General features: G+C 44.5%; 1 protein-coding gene across 2 annotated transcripts in view; it reads left to right on the forward strand.

Annotated features, from left to right (window-relative positions):
- DYNC2H1 (dynein cytoplasmic 2 heavy chain 1) overlaps window positions 1-19,728 on the forward strand; it is a 6,555,988-nt gene that overhangs the window by 4,762,599 nt on the left and 1,773,661 nt on the right. The window lies entirely within an intron of this gene.

A 19,728-nucleotide genomic window follows, 5' to 3' on the forward strand; every position in this document is an offset into this window, starting at 1 on the left:
AACAAGCTGCTATTTCCAATTTCCACAATGGCTTTGAAGACCATTCACTAATTTCCCATAGACGAAGGGAGCCTTGTGGTTGAAACCACCATTTAAAGACCCTCTAGCTGCTTGGGATCTGACTATAGTTTTGCAGTCTTTGGTACTTTCCCCCTTTGAACCAGCACCTACCCGTCACTTAAAGCTTCTTTCATGGAAGATAATTTTTCTGATAGCCATTACCATCTCCAGAAGGATTTCTGAAATACAAGCACCATCTTCAAAACCCCCATATTTGACTTTTCATAACAATAGGGTTTTTCTAAGATCCAACCCATCTTTTCTAACTAAGGTGGTCTCGGAAACTAATATTAATCAAAACATTGACTTACTGTCGTCTTTCCAAATTTTTCCAACAAAGGTGAATATTCCTTACATTTGCTGGATGTTCACAGACAATTACGTTTCTACCTCAACAGAACTAAATAATTTAGAAAATTGGATCAGTTATTTATCTCCTTTTCCAGTCCATCTCAGGGAAAATCTGTTTCAAAAGTTTCCTTGTCAAGGTGGTTAAGAGATTGTATTACTTTCATATACAATAAAAAGAATTTACAATTACCACTGCCACTAGGAGCACATTCTACTAAGGCAATAGCCATGTCTACTGTTTTCCATTACAAGGCTTCCATGCTATTAATATGCGCAGCAGCAACATGGGCTACTCCCCATACCTTTATCACTCATTACAAATTGGACATGGTCTCCAGGGGAAGAGCATCCTTTTGCTATATGGTTCTCTAGAATATCCTTCCATAAGGTCACCCAAGATCTAAAGTTATTGGGACTCTGTCCCAAAGTTCAAAAATAAATGAAGATTGACAAAATCAGATAAAGAAGTTATGTACTTACCATAGCTTTCCATCTGTGTTGTCCGTCTTTATTTATCCTTGGCACCCCACCCTCCTTCCTCCTCTTGCAGACTTTTTGAAGGATTGTACGCTTTTCCTGGAAACTTCATTTGGTTTGACCTTGGATATAGCCTCTTTATTTCCATATACATATTCATCTGACTTTCTATGTAGCTACAAACTTGATCTGAGGTATATGGAGAGGGGTTTAGTCGTCAAGAGTCTTAGCTCGAGAGTTTTTAGCTTGCATGCTGTGTAATGGCCGAGCCAATTCCGAGGATCGGAACCATGTCCTAAGGGCCAAGGATAAATGAAGATCGACAACACAGCTGGAACGTTATGGTAAGTACATAACATCTTTTTAATTTACTTTCTGGGACTGGTAAGAGATGTGTTGTAGTGCTTTTTTACAGTGTTTTCTCTGGAGAAAAGGGACTTTTACTTTTAAGTGCTTTTTTTTTACCTGCATTTGCTGCTTAGCTTCCCCTGGAAAGAATAGCCATTTTTGCTTGACCATGGAACAAACTATTGGTCCCATGTCCGGTTCTTCTTCCAGCCACCGAAGAAAAAAGTTAACTAAACAGTCTTTGCCACTACATCATGCTAGTATTTCACCTAAGCCACAGGTGGGTGACTCTGCTGTGGAAAGTTGGTTTCTCGTGCAAATCATCTTTTTCCCCAAATCCCTGTGGACCATGGTTTAGCCATGGCCTCTGCAGCTGTTGACATTCCCCAAATTGGGCAAGGGAGTGCCAGTCTTGTGTGTCTTGAGAGAAAGGGCTGGGAAAGTGCTCCTGCTTAGCCAGAATCGTATGCCCATCCTTGTGGAAGCTGTTCCTGCAATTAATAAACCTATTTGCCCCAAGTTTCCTGTCAGAAAGAAACAGAAAACTAAACATTTATCTTCTTCTTCTGCACCAGTTTATCTGGGCAGGAGTAGTTTTCTAGGAGTAGCTCAGGGTATAGCATAGGCTATTAACCCTTCTTATAAGATAGTTTCTGGTAAAAGAAAAACGGATTCCTCTTTTTCTGAATCGATTCAAAATTTTAAAACTGCGAATGAATGTGATGGGTCAGATGCAGGTTCTTCTCCTCAGATTTCTGATTCGTATTCAATGGAGAGCATGATATCTGAATCTCCCTATGATGGATTCCCTTTATGTGAGACGATTTCCAGAGTATGCCAGTGTTTTCAGTGGGAGAACACAGAACCTCAGAAAATATTATGAGTTGTCACAACTGGAATTTCCAGAACCTTCATCCATCCTCCTATGCTGTCGGCACTGGAGGATGTGTTTGTTGCTGCCTATGGTTTCCCTGGCACCCAGCCTTCTGCACCTAAGAAAACAGTTAGTATATACAAAGTTCCTCAGTCTTTTATGTTTTTATACACTTATTCTAGATTTGATACAGTAGTTATAGCTCTAGTCAATTCAGCTGCTGCCAAACATTTTAATTCTAATCCTTCCCCTTCAGACAAGGATGGTAAAACAAGTTATAAGTTTGAGGGAGAAAAGCATATGATTCTACAACTTTAATTTTTTTCTGAATAATTGTGAAAGTGTGAAGACTAGTTTTTCCACAGTTGCCTCCTGTAAGGAAAAATATTCATTGTTTGGTTTTAGTTTCTTCCATTTCTCAGGTCACTACTCATTGTTTAAAGTGTGTCTATGACTCTGTAGATAATGCATCCAGGACTGTAGCCACTGATGTTGAGGGAGGAGATATGCCTGGCTATATTCTCAGAAACTCCCAGAGAATGTAAAAAAGAAATTTTAAAGTCTCCTTTGGATATAAATTTAGTTTTTGTAATCTCTGAGAGTTTATCATACATGTAGTGAGAGAGGTAAGCTGTTTCAGCAGCTCTTCAGATTTTTCAGCCTTCTAGGGATTTTCTGCTTTTTCATTCAGTTTTGGCAAAAAATATTTACCGGAGAAAAATAATGGCAGGGAGTTTTCAAAAAGAAAGGAGGAACACCCAGAACAAAGGACAGTCAAATATTTCCACTACAGCAAAACTGTTCCAAGTAGGGTCAAGCCACACTCTACCAGGACATTGGCTTCATCTGTGTTTTTTTGGAAAGGGTTAAACTCTAGAAGTTTTTTAGAAACAGCATCTTGGTCCTCTGTGCATACTTTTACAAAGCAGTATGAGCTAGATTCTTTCTCCAGGTCTAGGCCAGGCTTTGCTAGGACCATTTTTCAGGGGCTCCTAGACCCTTTCCCTTCCAGCTCCCAAATGATTTAAGCTATGGTAATCTGCACATATATCTTTGGTTACTGCAGCTCTGATCAATATGATGAACATACTACAGCTATGTAAGTAAACATACAAGAGACGTTTGAATAATCACTGCTGCAGTGGCCACTCATTTCCTCCAAACCCCTTTGTTTTGGTGTGGTTTTTATGCCAGGGTGTGAATATTTGTTTTTGTTCCTAACAAATTTCTTCCCAGGGCTTAGCCTCCATGTCTCAACTGGCATGAAAGCTGTGAAGGACTTTGGAAACCAAATATGTTTTTTAGTCAACTAAGCTCAAGCTTTATATAAGTTTGGGTATGTGGAAGTTGCCCTGAAGCTTTGGAAGCTGGACATCTGTTGGCAGGATATAACCCATATAGCTTAGAATACTGCAGTACTAAGTCACTTTCATACATACAGGTGCTGACTTTGTGGGACCAGGGGCAAAATTCTTGGCTAGGCTTATAAGGGCCTCTGGGCCAAAAACCTAGTATTGTCTTATTACCCTACATTCTGATGAAGAACCTAAAACTTGCACTGTGTGGGTTCTGACTTTCAGGCAGTGTGCTATCCATCTTACAGAGAATGGATTGATTTTTAAAGCTTTTAGATTCCTTGCCATGCCAGCCTGTGGAATGATATCAAAGGATCTGAAATAGTTGACTTCATTTGGTCTTCAACCTGTGGATTATGGATCCATATTAGATCTGACACAGCTGCATATCCAGTATCTGATCCGAGCTCCAAGCTCCTCCCCTTACCCATAATGCCCCATGTCTCTTTCTTCCCCCAGATCTCGTTTGCCGCTGAAACAGCTAAAACCGTGGTCTGAGCTCTGAGCATCTTTTGGGTAATTGAGCTGGTTTGTGGTCTTTTCTATCCATCCATCTATTATTCTATCTATCTTTAGAGATTTCTATCCTTATCTACCTACCTTCCCTACCTGCGTTTGGCCATCAGTTAAAAAAGAAAAAAAAAGTTATTTCCCTTTTCTTTCTTTCCTAGTTTCTGTGAGTGATTGAGTGAGTGTGTGTGTGTGTGTGTGTGTGTGTGTGTGTGTGTGTGTGTGCGTGTGACCAAGAGTCAAGGACGATGGACCGTTTAGGGAAACTGGAGTATACTTCAGTGACTTTTTCCATCAGAACGCTGAACTATATGGCATACGTCATTTGGCTGCAGCGAGACTTAGTCAAGGAAATCGCTGACTCGACCCTAGAGTCCATGTCGGCAGAGAGCAAGAAGATGTTCCCTGCTCGGATGGCCACTCTCAAGGCAGTAGCTAATACATCCATGCGTCTTCTCTCCCACGCCATGGAGGGAGCTGCCAGGGCGGCCAGTTCTTGCATTCCTATGAGGCGCCATGCCTGGCTCCGGCTTTGTCAATTCTTGGAACCCTTTAAGGCATCATTTGCAAATTCCCCATACAACAGTTTTTCCCTGTTTGGGAAGTCAGTTTGGGAGACCTTGGTCCAGAGTGAGAAGGACGGGAAGACACTGTCTGCCCTCGGGATCCGCTTCTCCGCCCCTCAAAGATCCTTTTCTAGGAATCATGGAGGGACGAAGAAGATGTTGTTCCGGAAATCTTAGGCATTTTCCTGGGACACTCAGGACTCATCTTCCCCCAGAGGCAGAGGGGCTTATGAGATATGCCACCCTAGAGGCAGAGGGAGTCTGAGAAGCTTTGAGTCTCGAGAACGGTTCTTGGACAGACCGCCTTTTGCTACACCCAGCAGCATGGGAGTCTGTAACAGCAGATCACTGGGTGTTGCAAATTATATCCAGAGGTTATTTCATTCTGTTCACCGAACCACTTTTCCCACCAAATCACCTCCTAGATGTTCCACCCGTGCAAAGGGAGGAAGCAGCTATAGAGATAGACAAGCTGCTAAGAAAACAAGTCATCCAACCCGTCCCCCTAGGCCAATCCAAATCAGGCATTTATTCCAGGCTCTTTTTAGTGCCAAAGAAAATGGGGGACCTAAGACCCATTCTGGATCTATCCACCTTAAACCTGTCAGTAGCTAAGGCGAAATTCCAGATGGTCACTCTTAAATCCATCCTGCCCTACCTGCAGGCAATGATTGGATGTGCTCGAGTGACGTCCAGGACAGATACTATCATATCAAGATGGACAGGTACTCTCTGAGGTTTCTCCGCTTCCGGCTGGGAGCCCATTATTATCAATTCAAAGCCCTTCCCTTTGGTTTCACCACATCCCCCAGGGTGTTCACCAAGGTGATGGCACTAGTAGCCACTCAACTGAGGCTTCAGGGTATTCAGGTCATCCATTACCTGGACAGTTGGCTCTTCGCTGCCCCTTCCAAGCATCTACTTTGCCAAGCTAGAGTTTACTTCCTCTTGCTAGCAAAAAGACTGGGCATCACCATCTATTTCAACAAGTCGTCACTGACCCCTGTTCAGATCCTAGACTTCATTGGGGCTTGGTTGGATACTGCCCAAATGAAAGATGTTATGTTGTCCTTCTTGCCTTCATTCTTACTGGATGGTTTCAGAGCCAGTCCTCTGCTGTGACTCGGCTGAATACCCTAGCTTGAAGTCTTTCACTTGGCTTGTGGCTAAATACCTATCCATAATGCATTGGAGTAATCCCAGAGCTCGCTCATTTGCTGCTTGACGAGTTTGGATGCTGTCTCCTTGGCCGTGGCTAAGTCTTTTCAAATTTACTATTGATAACTGTTTTTTTGTCAAAATCTTATTAATAGAGTTGCTATAGATCCTAGTCTTAGGCAGTTTATCCTTCCTATAGTATTCCGTGTGCCTTTTTTTATCGCCTGTTGTGTTGTTGTTTGTTGGCCATTATTTTTCTACTAGGTCCTATTCTATCCCTGTCAGACTTTTCGTCAGTAGTAGTTTGTGTGTGTATTCCTTTTAGCTCGTTTGAGTTAGAGAACTAAAAGTAAACCCGTTTAATTTAGAGGGTTTGTTGTGTGTTCCCCTTTAGCTCAGCTAGGTCCGTTTAAGTTAGAGGGTTGGCGCCCATTTAGCTTAGAGGGTAGAGCTGTGTTTTCCCTGTAGTGTTTTTTTCTCTGTATTTGTCTTAGGGTGTTTATAGTGTCTTCTTATTGCTGTTCAAGATCTTTTGGTCTACAAGTATATCTAAAGAGTCCAGAGATAAGGAATCCAAGCCCTCTGGGTTCAAGAAATGCCAACAATGTTCACAGAAAATGTCTATAACTGATGGGCACAGTGTGTGTGTGTACTGTTTAGGGGCTCTTCACCTTCAGGACTCTTTAAGTTTTTGTCACTCCTTCAGCTCTCGAATGTTGCATGAGGGAAAAAACAGATTGATTTTAAGAGGTTTAATACAGCCTACTTTTGATGAAGCTTTACAAACTGCTTCAAAATCTAAGTCCTCAACTACTAGTGACAAATCCAAAATACCTTCCTCTTCATCCTCTTCCTCGGCTCATTCCGAGCCTCCAAAGAAAATTGCTAAAGTGCCTGAAAAATCTGTCTTCTTGGCTCCACCGCCTTTAGAACTGAGTGAGACAGTTGGTGCAGACAAATCAAGTCCATCGGTTCCAAAGACTTCGGAACCGATAGAGACTACTACTCGGAGCCGTTCCATTGAATTAGAGCTGGTGTCTCCGACCTTGAGATGCCCTATTCTTCAAAGGTCTCGATCCCCTACACTGTCATCCAAGTCTTCTAGGAGCTTATCAAATGATGACGTGGACAGGGTGGTGCGCAGGCTTTTGAAGTTGCTGGCGCTGGCTCAATTGTTTTCAGCTCCAAACCCACCGGCTTGGAGCCATCCAAGGCAAATATATCCACTATTCCTCTTCCAAGCTAAGCTGGAGCTTTGGAGCCATAATGCCAGATACTTGCAGTAGTTCCTTCAGTTCCTAGACCTCTTCGGGACTCTTCGAATCGTTACCTGCTCCAACACTGTCAGTGCCATCCTGAGTGTCTAGGAGCTGTAGTTCTCCGGTCGGCTCCAGGGGGGGGGACTCTTGGACCCAAATTTCTTCTGTTCCGAGGCTACCCCTCGGTGCATCAGCCCGAGTGAGCTCTGCTCCTACATCAGCCTTGGGGCCAGGATTTCCTCTGTTTCCTCAGAACCAGAGGTGTCCTTGGAACCGGGGGGATTGGCCCTCAAGGTGATGAGGAGTGTGGTGTCCCCACCTACAGCTCTACTCAAGGATACTGGCATTCTTCCCCCTCAAGCACCGGCTTCTGCTTCGGCACCATCCCATTCACAGGACAGCAGAGATTCAGGGCCTCAGGAAGCCCCATCTGAGACCTCCCCAGTCTATCCATCTGAGGATCCCCCTAGGCAGAGAACATGCAAGAGGAAGCATATAGACTCCCCTGATGAGTCTATCACTTCTGACACTGACTTTGAGGAAGCAGAAGGGTCCCCACGGTCATCCTCTGAAGATATCTCTTTCTCAGATATCTTAAAACAGAGAGGTGGCTGGAAGCCCATTAACTCATTCACTCCAACGGAGTTCAGGAAGTTTGCACTGCAACTTCTAAAGGGCAGAGCCTAAGCCTTTTGACAGAATCGAATTTTGTCCTCACATTTCAAACAAATGTTTATATCTCTGGAACCATAGCGGTTATGAAGGAAGTATAAATGGCAAGCCCTTAAGCACAAACTATTTTATAGTGGTAGTATTCTTTAGGTTCTAGGTCTTAAACTGAGTTTTATAAGTCACAGTAAACACAGTGAATACTATGTCTGTAATATTTTGCAAACAACTTGCAATATCTCAGCAACCAGTCAAGATACACACATACTTTCAGCAGGAATTTATTTATCTAGCTGAGAGCTTTTATATGAGGCTATGGAGTTCTGTCTGTGTTACTTCGTTGTTGAGATATTTAGAAAAAAAATCTGAAAATTATATCTGTATAAATTAATATCATTAAAAGCAGTTAATATCTCTTTACCTGCACTAGACATAGGTCAAAGATGAATGCAGTTGAGTTTGCCATCGTGTAAACTTTAAGATGAAATCTTTTAAAATGTTTACATTTAATTTTATACATAACATGATTTTGGAATTATTACTACAAATATGAACAAGCAATATTTGACCCCAAGAGGCATCAGTAGGAGTTAACTACAGAAACACTTGGAGGCGTCACTTCGATGTAATGAGTTAACTCTTCTGATGAGGATTCAGTGTATCTGAAGGCCTTTGGATCTCAGCGTTCAGCCTCCTGGGTGTCGCCACCTTTCGATGAGCTTATGGATTTGGTTAGTCAAAAGGAATGGCAGTCACCAGACAATATGGGGCCAGTCCCTCGAAGGCCAAATAAGTTCCTTTCATCCCCTTCGGAAAAGGATTATTTTCAAAAGGTGTACCTATGGATGCTATGGTGGTGGCAGCAGCCACCAAGAAGGAACTCTCTGAGATGTCCTCTCTGTCCATCTGCCGAATAAGGATTCTCGAATGATGGACAGATAGAGGAAACATGTTTTCTCATCAGCGACTTTCACCCCCAGATCGCTGAACTACCTCACACGTTTTACAAGACGTCAAAGAGATCTCCTGAAGGAGTTAGGAGATGTTCTCCAAGGTTTATTAGCTGTGGGGGTCGCAGAAAAAGTGACCTCTCAGCTGTCCACCTTAAATTCCATAGTGAACTCCTGTATGAAACTGATCTCCTATGCAGCCGATGGAACGAGTAGAGCTGCGGGTTCAGGAGTTTCCCTTAGGAGACGCTCCTTGATGCGTTTGTGTAACTTTGTGGAACCTTTCAAGTCTACCTTTATCAATGCTCCTTTTGATGATTCCTTACTCTTTGGACCTAAAGTCAAGGACACACTCACCAGATGCGAGCAGGAAGGAAAAACTCTCTCTCTGCCGTTGGAGTACATTTTTACGTACTTTCAAGACCTTATCCTAAAGGTCAGAAGAGTGGGAAAATGTGGTTCAAAAGATCACAGGGAGCTTTTCAAGACACACGAGGTGAACCCTTCCCCGGGGCAGAGGGGGAGGCAATAATGGTAGATGTCACCCATGAGGCAGGAGGGCCCGCAAAACCAGAGTGACCGCGATTCCTTTCGCAGCCAACCATATTAGCGCTCCTGAAAGGAGACCCGCCTGCTCTTCTCTGTAGGCAGTCCGGGGGGCCATTAACTTTGTACCCAGAAGCCTGGCAAGATATCACAAGAGGCAAGTGGGTATAAAGTATAATATCCAGAGGTTACGCCATTCCCTTTTGCCAGCCCATTCCACAGATCAGAAGAATCCCGGCTGTTCCACCCAGTCAGAGGGAACAAGCAACCATAGAAATTCAAAAGTTGCTAAACAAAAGAGTCATCCAAAAAGTCCCCGCAGACCAAATAGGATGACCAAATAGGATTTGGAACTTACTCAAAATTCTTTTTAGTACCAAAAAGAACAGGGAACTGGAGACCCATTTTGGATCTCAGCAAGTTAAACAAATCTGTAAAGAAGTCCAACTTCCGAATGGTGACACTGCAGTCAATTCTTCCCTTTTTAAGGAAAGACAATTGGATGTGCTCAGTAGACCTTCAAGATTCATTCTACCATATAAAGCTGGACAGAGCATCAAGGAGTCATCTACGCTTTTGGCTGGGAGCCAGTCATCAGTTTCAAGCTCTGCCTTTTGGTCTCACTACAGCCCCCAGAGTATTCACCAAATGCATGACAGTAGTAATGGCTCACCTGAGATGCCTAGGTTTCTGTGCCTGGACAACTGGCTCCTAACTGCTACCACCAAGCATCTACTTCTACAGGCCAGGGACACTACACTGGAAGTTTTTGCTCAGTTAGACATAACAGTGAATTTTCAAAAATATGCATTGTTGCCTTGTCAACATATTACATTCATAGGCACAGATCGAGACACTGTTTCCATGATGGCTTGCCTTCCGCTCAACAGAGTTTCTGTCCTGAGACAAAAAATAGTCGACCTACTTTCCAAGAACAAGGTAAAAGCAAAAGTAGTTCTAACACTCCTTGGAACCATGGCATCAACCATAACTCTAGTCCCTTTAGCCAGGATGCACATGAGAATCCTTTAGTAGCTTCTGTTTGCTCAATGGTCTCTACAATAATTTCCTATGTACCATCAGATAAGGATAACAGATTCATGCAAGAGAGATCTTCAGTGGTGGCTTCAGTCCGATCATGTGACCATTGGAAGACCCTTTGTACCACAATAACCTGTTGCTACTGTGACCACAGATGCTTCCCAGATAGGGTGGGGGGGCATTATCTGGGAAGAACAGTCCAAGGTACATGGCAAGAACATGAGGCTCAGTTGCACATCATTGTTCTAGAGATAAGAGCAGTGCTTCTGGCTGTGCAAGCACTTCAGGACTCTCTCCCACTAGGAACAATTGCAGTCCAGTCAGACAACATGTCGGTAATCTGGTACATAAACGAGGAACCAGATCATACCCCCTTTGTCGAGAAGCACTGAGAGTATGGCAGTGTGCAATCTCTTCCCAGTGTTTTCTGGTAGCAACACAGATCCCGGGGCAATACAATGTGATAGCGGACAAGCTCAGCAGGGTGATTTTGATGCCTCACGAACATAGTGGACAAGATTTTCCAAACTTGGGGCCAGCCTTGCTGCAATCTGTTTGCAACCCGCCTGAATACCAAATGCAGCAGCTACTTTGCCCTAATCCCCCCAGTGGAGGAGACACCGAGAGATGCACTCGTCCACGATTAGCCCTTGGGACTACTGTATGCCTTTCCTCCCTTTCCCCTAATACCCAAAGTCATTCAGAAAGCCAAAGCCTTGGGAAGCAGGCTAATTCTCATTGCCCCATATTGGCCTCATTAGATTTGGCTCCCCTTTCTCTGGCCTCATTTTCAGGAGAAGCCGTGGGTTCTGGACCTAGTTCCAGACCTTCTAACTCATATATTAGGAGCGCTTCATCCTTCTCTCCAGAACATCAGTTTGACATCTTGGCTGCTCCACTTCCAAACATAGTCAGGCTTCAAAATTTTACTCCAGCAGTTAAACATATTTTCTTCTCTTCTCATAAGAGTTCGACCAGAAAATTATAATCTGATATTGTTAATCCTCGTTTATTCCTTACTTATGGGTATCGGTTCCGACCACGGAACCAAGCCGGCCATTTTCCAAGCTCGCGTCAGCTTTAAACTCTCAAGCTAAACTCTTACCCATAATGCCCCTCTCCCTGTTACCTCAGATTTCATTTGCCGTGTTGCCATTCGCTAGTGTCAAGCTGCTTCTCTTGAGCTAAGTACAGTTGTTTGTTGTTTAATAACCATTTATATTACTTTTCTGTCAGAAAAGTTACTATTTCATTGTCTCTTACCCTATTGCATCTAGCGATCATACTTTCTTCAGGTTTTTCATCTCTTTTCTCTACCTTTTTACCGCGAGGTATTTTCCCCTTACTATCATTGGTAATCCTTCTCTTTTTCTCATACCTTTAGGTATTCTTTTGTACCATTGCTGGGTACCCTTTTCTGCTTTCTATTTTAGCTATTATGGCAGACAGGAAAGGTAGTTCAGGGTTTAAACTGTGTTCTAATTGTGGACACAAACTACCTACTTCTGATGCACACTCTTTGTGCGTTTATTGTTTGGGGGCGTCCCACTTGTCTGTTGACCCTCCCTGTACTATTTGTGAGAACTTTTCAAATAGAACCTTGTTGTAAAGGAAAAACAAGGACTTCTTAAATCTCCGTTTTCAGAGGCTATTTCTTGGTTGGAGGCCTCAACCCCTCCTAGAGCCATTAAGAAAATCTTGGATGTTCCTACCAAAGCTAAATCTTTGCCTTCATCCCCGGCTGGGGACTCCCGCCAGACAAAACCTAAAAAGGCTAAAGTTTCAGCTCCGGAGCTCACTCAGTCAGCCCCAGTGCTTTCGGTGCCTAGACCTTCAGCTCCATTAGTGATTTTGGCTCCGTCTTCTTCTGCAGCCTTCACCATATCGGCACCGAGGGGCTCCTCAGTTCAGACTATTACCACTGTATCAACACCGACCGTTCAGTCGGCGCAGACCTTGACCACGTTGACTCCGAGATCTTCCTCGGAACCGATGCCTTTATTGTTGACTCCAGTTTTGTCTGTTCCATCTTTGGTACTGACAACCACTTCGGCACCGATCCCTATGTCGGTGCAGACCATGACCTCGGCACCGATGACTTCTGTGCAGACACCTGTAGTCCAATCTCTCTCGGCACCGTTGTTCTCAGTGCAGACTGGTGAGATGGGACACCGAATTTGCCTCTTCTGTGGACAGGCCTGTTTCTCCCTCAGTCTCCAGAAGGTCCACTAGAAGCCTTTCTGAACATGATGTGTTGCGTCTTGTGGATCAGGTACTCTTGGCCAGAGGTATCCCACCCCCCAGGAACTATCCTTCCTTGGGAGGTGATCACCCATCTCCAAAGACCCCTTATTATTCTCTTCCTTCATTGCCTTTGAAATCCATGGATATAGCACAGTCTTCCCTTCTGCGGTTCCCTTTGTGGATCTCACTAAGGAACTGCAGTTGCCTTCATGGCAGGAAAGTTTTGCTACAACCCAGAATGTCAGTTGTGACACACATAGTTTGCTGCTCCACAGCCATCCAGGGACTCTGGGTCGTCAGGCTGAGCCACTTAGGGGAGGGGTGGCCCCTGTCCTAGACATTCACTCCTCTTCAGGTGGACCAGCCTTCCAACTGATGGAGAAGGCTTTCACTACTGCTGGCGATACTGGACTGTCTATCCCTCCGCTCTCCTGTAGTACACTGGTTTCACAAGTCACACCAAGCAGACACCTGGTGCAAGGGCCTCAGGACATATTCCCACAGGAAACCCCTTTTCCACTGTCTTCACCAGCTTTTCCCAATAAGGAAGTCCACCGGAAAAGTTCATGTAAGAGGAAGCACATGGACTCCACAGAGGAGTCCCTCACTGAAGACACAGATTTTTATGAGGGGGAAGGATCTGGTGATATCCTCGAAATTCTGAAACAGAGAGGTGACTGGCAGTCCTCTAATCCGACCTCTGAGGAATCTGTGTTCCTGCAGGACTTTTGCACCTGGCCCCCTACCTCCTGGGTTACTCCACCTGCCGATGAACTTGTCCGGCTTATCGTGCAGTGTGCTTGGAAGGCTCCTGACACCGTCAAAGCTATTCCCTGGAGGCCAGATAAGATTTTTTCCCCTCCTGCTACGGATCCCCATTGGTCAGAAGGTCTTCCTGTGGATGCTTTGGTGGTGGCGGCTGCAACAAAAAAAGGATCTGGCAGAAGAAGAAAGCCAGACTGTCCATCTGCCTAACAAAGAGTCCTGGGCCCTGGACAGGATAGGGAAGCACACCTTTGCATCAACGACCTTTACTATCAGGTCCCTGAATTATATGGCACACTTTACCAGGCTTCAAAGGGATCCGATTTCTGAGCTCTCTGAAACCTTGGCTGGTGCCGTGTCTGATGAAGTCCGTGACAAAGTGGCCTCTCAGCTGGCCACCACTGAGTCAATATCTAACTTCTCTATGCGACTGATATCTCACGCATCAGAAGGAACAGCTAGAGCAGCAGGATCAGCTGCGGTCTTGAGACGACATGCCTGGATGCGCTTGTGCAATTTCACGGAACCCTTTAAGGCTTCCTTTCTTAATGCTCCCATTGAGGCCTCCTTGTTGTTTGGACCCAAAGTTAAAATCACACTGGCCAGATGTGAACAGGATGGTAAGACACTTTCTGCCATAGGTGTCCGTTATTCTTCCCCTCAACGTGCTTTCTCCCAAAACCAAAAGAGTGGGATGATATGGTTCAAGAAATCTCAGGGTCCTTTCCGTGACACACAGGCCGAGTTCTCCCCTAGAGGCAGACGGGGAAACTCACAGGGAAGACTCTCCTTTCGGGGCAGAGGGGGTCCCCATAACCAAGGTTCCAGGGATTCTTTCCCTGGCCAGTTTTACCAGCGCTCCTGAAGAGTGGTTGGGGACGTTTCTCCTTGTACTCTTCTGCCTGGCTAACCATCACCAACGATTCTTGGGTACAAAGGATTATAACCAGAGGTTATCATATCCCCTTCGATCTTTGTCCTGTCCCTTCAAAAAACCTTCCCGATGTTCCACCCAGTCAAAGGGAAGAAGCAGCATTAGAGATAGAAAAGCTGCTAAGAAAGAGAGTCATCCAAATAGTCCCTCCAGACCATATAGGATCCGGATTCTACTCAAGACTATTTTTGGTGCCAAAGAAAACCGGGGACTGGAGACCAGTTTTGGATCTCAGTGTATTGAACAAGTTTGTGAGAGTACAAAAATTCCAGATGGTCACAATACAGTCTATCCTCCCACTTTTGGAAAAAGACGATTGGATGTGCTCAGTAGATTTTCAAGATGCGTACTACCACATAAAAGTGGACAGGCCATCAAGAAGATTTCTGCACTTCCGTGCGGGAGCCAGTCACTACCAGTTCAGAGTACTGCCCTTTGGATTCTCTACAGCCCCCAGAGTGTTCACAAAGTGCATGGCATTTGTCACAGCTGACTTGCGACTTCAAGGATTCCAGGTGTTTCCATACCGAGACAACTGGCTCATTGCCGCCCCCACCAGACATCTATTGGAAGAAGCCCTGGCATACTCTCTCCTTGCTGCACAAAGGCTAGACATAACCATAAACTGACAAAAATCCAATCTCACCCCGTCTCAGTCCACAGAATTCATAGGGATTATCTTGGACACAAAGAACTGCAGAGCTACCATTCCTGAGCACAGAATTTTAAGGATAAAGCACCAACTGATTCCAATCCTTTCATGGGAGAAATCCACAGCTCACTCTGTTCTACAGCTGTTGGGTTCCATGGCAGCCTCCATCACCATTGTCCACCTGGCCAGGTTTCATATGAGGCTTCTATAATGGCTACTGCTCACCCAGTGGTATCCCTTTCAGCATCCTCTTTCATCCATGATTCTAGTAACCCACAGGTGCAAACAGGATTTAAATTGGTGGATGACACACAGTCTGTCATAATGGTCTCGCCCTTTTTCCCCCCAGCAACCCTAGGTCACAGTGACCACGGACGCCTCCCTGCTGGGGTGGGGGTGGCTATGTCAGGGACAGACAGTCTGAACTGGAGGCCCATCTGCATATAAATGTTCTAGAGCTGAGGGCGGTGCTTCTGGCGTTGCAAGCATTCCATCCCCTGCTGCCGTCTGGGACAGTTGCGATTCTATCAGACAACATGGGTGTGGTCTGGTACATCAGCAAGCAAGGTGAAACCAAATCTTACCTCCTTTGTCGAGAGGCCATGAGGATATGGCAATGGGCGATGGCTACCAACCGTTTTTGTCTAGCAATGCACATTCCCGGGAGTTCCAGCGTGATAGCAGACAGACTCAGCAGGTGCATTCTTCAACCTCACGAGTGGTCCCTGAATCCTTTGATGGCGGCGGCGACCTCTTTGCATCCCTTACCAACTACAAATGCAGCAACTACTTCGCCCTGATTCCCCCTCTGGGACAGTCACCCAGGGACGCTCTAGTCCACGATTGGCCCTCGGGTCTTCTTTACGCATTCCCACCCTTTCCCCTCATTCCCCAGTTTCTGAAGAAAGCCCATCAGTTGAAGAGCAGGGTGATCCTCATAGCACCATATTAGCCTCGACAGATTTGGTTCCCCTTCTTTGACCTCATCTTCTAGATCGACCATGGATTCTCCATCCAATCCCGGAGTTGATCTCACATCCACAGAACCTGATTCATCCCAACTTGAACAGCCGGAAGCTCACAACTTGGCTACTCCAACTCCCTTGACTGCCAGGCAGAATGATCTTTCTTTACCAGTACATGACATTCTCATTGCATCTCATAAGTCTTCCACTAGAACTACTTAACTGAGCAAGTGGAAAAGATTTACCTGTTGGCTGAAAGATAAACAAGTAGATCCCTTCTCAGCACCAGTGTCGATAAAACTAAACTATCTGGCCGAGCTTTTCCAATCGGGTCTATCGGCCTCTACCATTTGGCTGCAATTTCTAATTTTCATGAGGGTGTTCAAGATTCCTCTTATGTCCCACAAATTGTGCAAGACCTTCATAAAAGGTGTGAATCATCTGAAGCCACCTTTTAGAGACCCTATTCAACCATGGGATTTATCATTAGTTCTACAAGCTATGACAATGCCACCTTTTGAACCTGCCTCTTCTTGCGACCTCAAGCATTTGTCATGGAAAACCTTGTTTTTGGTTGCCATTACTTCTGCCAGACATATTTCTGAGCTTCAGGCTTTATGTATCAAGAGTCCATACTTGATTTTTCATAGAGATAGTGTCTCTTAGAACTAATCCGTCATTTCTGCCAAAAATGATCTCTGAAATGTCAATTAATCAAACCATTGAATTACCAGTTTTCTTTCCCAATCATTCAAACAGAGGAGAGTATTGCCTACATAACCAAGATATCCACAGGCAAATCCATTTTTACTTTAACAGGACTAGGTTCTTTCGTAAATCTGACCAGTTATTTTTGGCTTTTTCTGGACCTAGATTAGGATCTGCTGTTGCTAAGGTCACATTAGCTAGATGGTTGATGGACTGTGTGACCTTCATTTATGCACAACGTAATATCTCGTTGCGTACTTCCATGAAAGCTCATTCAACAAGGTCGGTGGCAACTTCTGCTTCCTTCCATGCCAGAGCTTCTTTACATGACATTTGTGCAGCTGCAACTTGGGCTATGCCTCATACCTTCATCAATCATTACAAATTGGATTTGGCCTCCAGGGTAAGAGCATCTTTCGGTTCTATGGTGCTCAGGAATGTCCTTCCATGAGAGCCTCCCAGGAATAGAGGTAGCTGGGATCTCTGTCCCATATGTAAGGAATGAACGAGGATTAACAATATCAGATAAAGAAGTTATGTCTTAACATAACGTTCCATCGGTATTGTTGATCCTCGTTCAGTCATTACAACCCTCCCTTCTTCCCCCTCCTGTGGTTTGTAGTGGATCTCACCATCTGGTTCTCTTAGGTTATTTGACCAGAGGTAGCCTCTATCTTCTTTGACTTGCAAACTCAGTCTGAGTTAACAGGGAGAGGGGGATTGTGGGTAAGAGTTTAGCTCGAGAGTTTGAAGCTGACGGGAGCTTGGAAAATGGCCGGCTCGGTTCCGAGGTCGGAACCGATACTCATGCGTAATGACTGAACGAGGATCAGCAATACAGATGGAACATTATGGTAAGACATAATTTCTTTTTCCAGCAAATGGAAGAGGTTCTTCTACTGGGCAAGGGCGAGAGACATAGAGCCTTTCTATGCTTCTATTATTTCAATTTTAGAATTTCTGGCAGAACTTTTCCAGCAAGCCTCCGCTGCAGCTACAATCAAAGTCCAGTTAGCTGCAATTTCAAATATTCACATCGATGAATACACTCCTAACCTAATGTCACACAGGCTGTGTAAAGCATTTTTAAAAGGAACTTGTTTGTTGAGACCTCCCATTAAAGAACCTCTCTTACCTTGGGACCTAAACTTCGTTCTTACTTCCCTAACTTTACCCCCATTTGAACCTGGTTCTTCATGCGATCTAAAATTTCTCTCTTGGAAAACCATCTATATCAGCTATTACATCTGCACGAAGAGTCTCGGAGTTGCAAGCTCTATCAATTAAGCCACCATACCTAATTTTCCATAAGGATAGAGTATTTTTGAGGACTAATTCATCTTTTGTGCCAAAAATCTGCTCACAAACCAATCTAAATCACTCTATTGAACTCCGTTTTCTTTCCTAATTATACAGCTTGTCAGTGCGAGTGGTAAGCACTAGGTAACATGTCTACCACATAAGGAGTGGTTCTGGCCCAGAAATTGTAGTTATTGGCCGTCTGGGCAATCTTTTCCATCTCTCTCAACTTTCTGATTTGAAAGCCTGCATTTGCACTTGTTTCTTTCCTGTAACTAGTCTAGTGCAGATACAGATTCTTAATTTTAGCACTTGAATTTGCTTATTCGTGCTCAGCATTTGTTCAGAACTTGTTGTAAGCACTAAATACCCTACTAATTACTGTAGCACTAAATTTTCCTCATTACCTAGAGGAAAACAGTTTTTGCACTTACTTTTCCCACTTGCTTAGAGAAAAACATCTCTTGTACTCACTTTCCTAACTTATCTAGAGGAAAATAATTTTTTATAAAGGCATGTCCAAGGGTCAGATCCCAGTGTTCTCTCCTGTCTATCTGATGAATCTGAGCATCTTGGGACAATGTAGAAAATGCCTCATGTACACAGACAGCCCTCTCCTCCTACCACCCAACATTACAACCTGTGAGAGATGCACTTATCTAGACAAACTGGAGGTAAAGCTCTCTCCAACCAAGACTGAACTTGACATTCAAGAGGAGAAGGTAAACACTTGCACCACACCACACTTATCACATAGTCTCACTAAATCTTCACCACCAAAATCCACACATAGAAACACAAAAAATTTTCGGAGGCTCTCAATAATAATCTGCCCAAACAACAGAGACCTCCAAAGCAGAAACAGAAGCAACTCCCCCCCCCCCCCAACACAACCCAAATGAGACATAGCCCACAGACTCAGTGTGCCACTCAACCACAGATAATAAGGCAAAACAACGTATCCAACACACTAGTCATAGGTGACTCTATAGTCAGGCACACTGATGTCCCACTCACCAGGCTAAACAAGGAGAAGGTTACTGTCAGCTGCATGTCGGGTGCCACGATCCGCCACATAACCCACGCACTCAGGTCACTCCACAACAAGTACAAATATGACTCTGTCATCATCCATGTTAGTGTGAACGACCTGAGACCTACCTCCCTGGACTACATGAAGAGAGACATGGAAGAGCTCTCCGATCTTGTAGCCCAGGCAGGTATGACCCTAGCCCTGAGTAGCATTCTGCCAGTACAAGGCCAAAATGATTGACTTCAACAATTGGCTAAGCTTCTGGTGTCATTCTAAGGGGATCCAGTATCTGTCTGCTTTTGATGACATGGTCGACAGACCACAATGCTTTGCCAGAGATGGCCTGCACCTGTCACCCATGGGATTCCGGATACTGGCTAAGGCTCTTGCTGTCCCTATATTGCCTTTTTTAGGCAAGGTTCAAATGACAAATTCACCACTGTAACAGGAACAGGCAAGCAAAAACTGAGGGTAATGCTACTCAATGCTAGAAATCTAAATCTCAAAATGCACTCACTCGAGGAACTCTTTAAAATGGAGAACATCGATATCTGTGTAGTGATTGAGACCTGGTTCAAAGCTCCAGAGAACACCCCTGCACCACCAGGCTATAACTCATACCACACTTTTCGGCCATGTAACCTAGACAGGAACACCAAAGGCGGAGATGTGTCCATATTCATTAAGGATATCCACACCTCCAGACTAGTTGCTCAGCATAATGCATCCGAGGTTATCCAAGTTCAACTAACTCTGGGCAAAACTGCAATCCAAATTGTAGCTTGCTACAGATCCCCCACCATGCCCCAAGATTCCCACTCCTCTTTTCTTGATATACTGGAAAATATTAGGGTTCAACCAAACACCCTAATAATGGGTGAGTTCAACTACTCCATCATTAAATGGGAAAACTACTCGTGTACCAACTCTTTCACACAACGCCTTCTGGAATTCATAAACTCCA

This window comes from Protopterus annectens, chromosome 5.part0 (assembly GCF_019279795.1).
Source record: "Protopterus annectens isolate FY-2018-M chromosome 5.part0, PAN1.0, whole genome shotgun sequence".
NCBI lineage: Eukaryota > Metazoa > Chordata > Ceratodontiformes > Protopteridae > Protopterus > Protopterus annectens.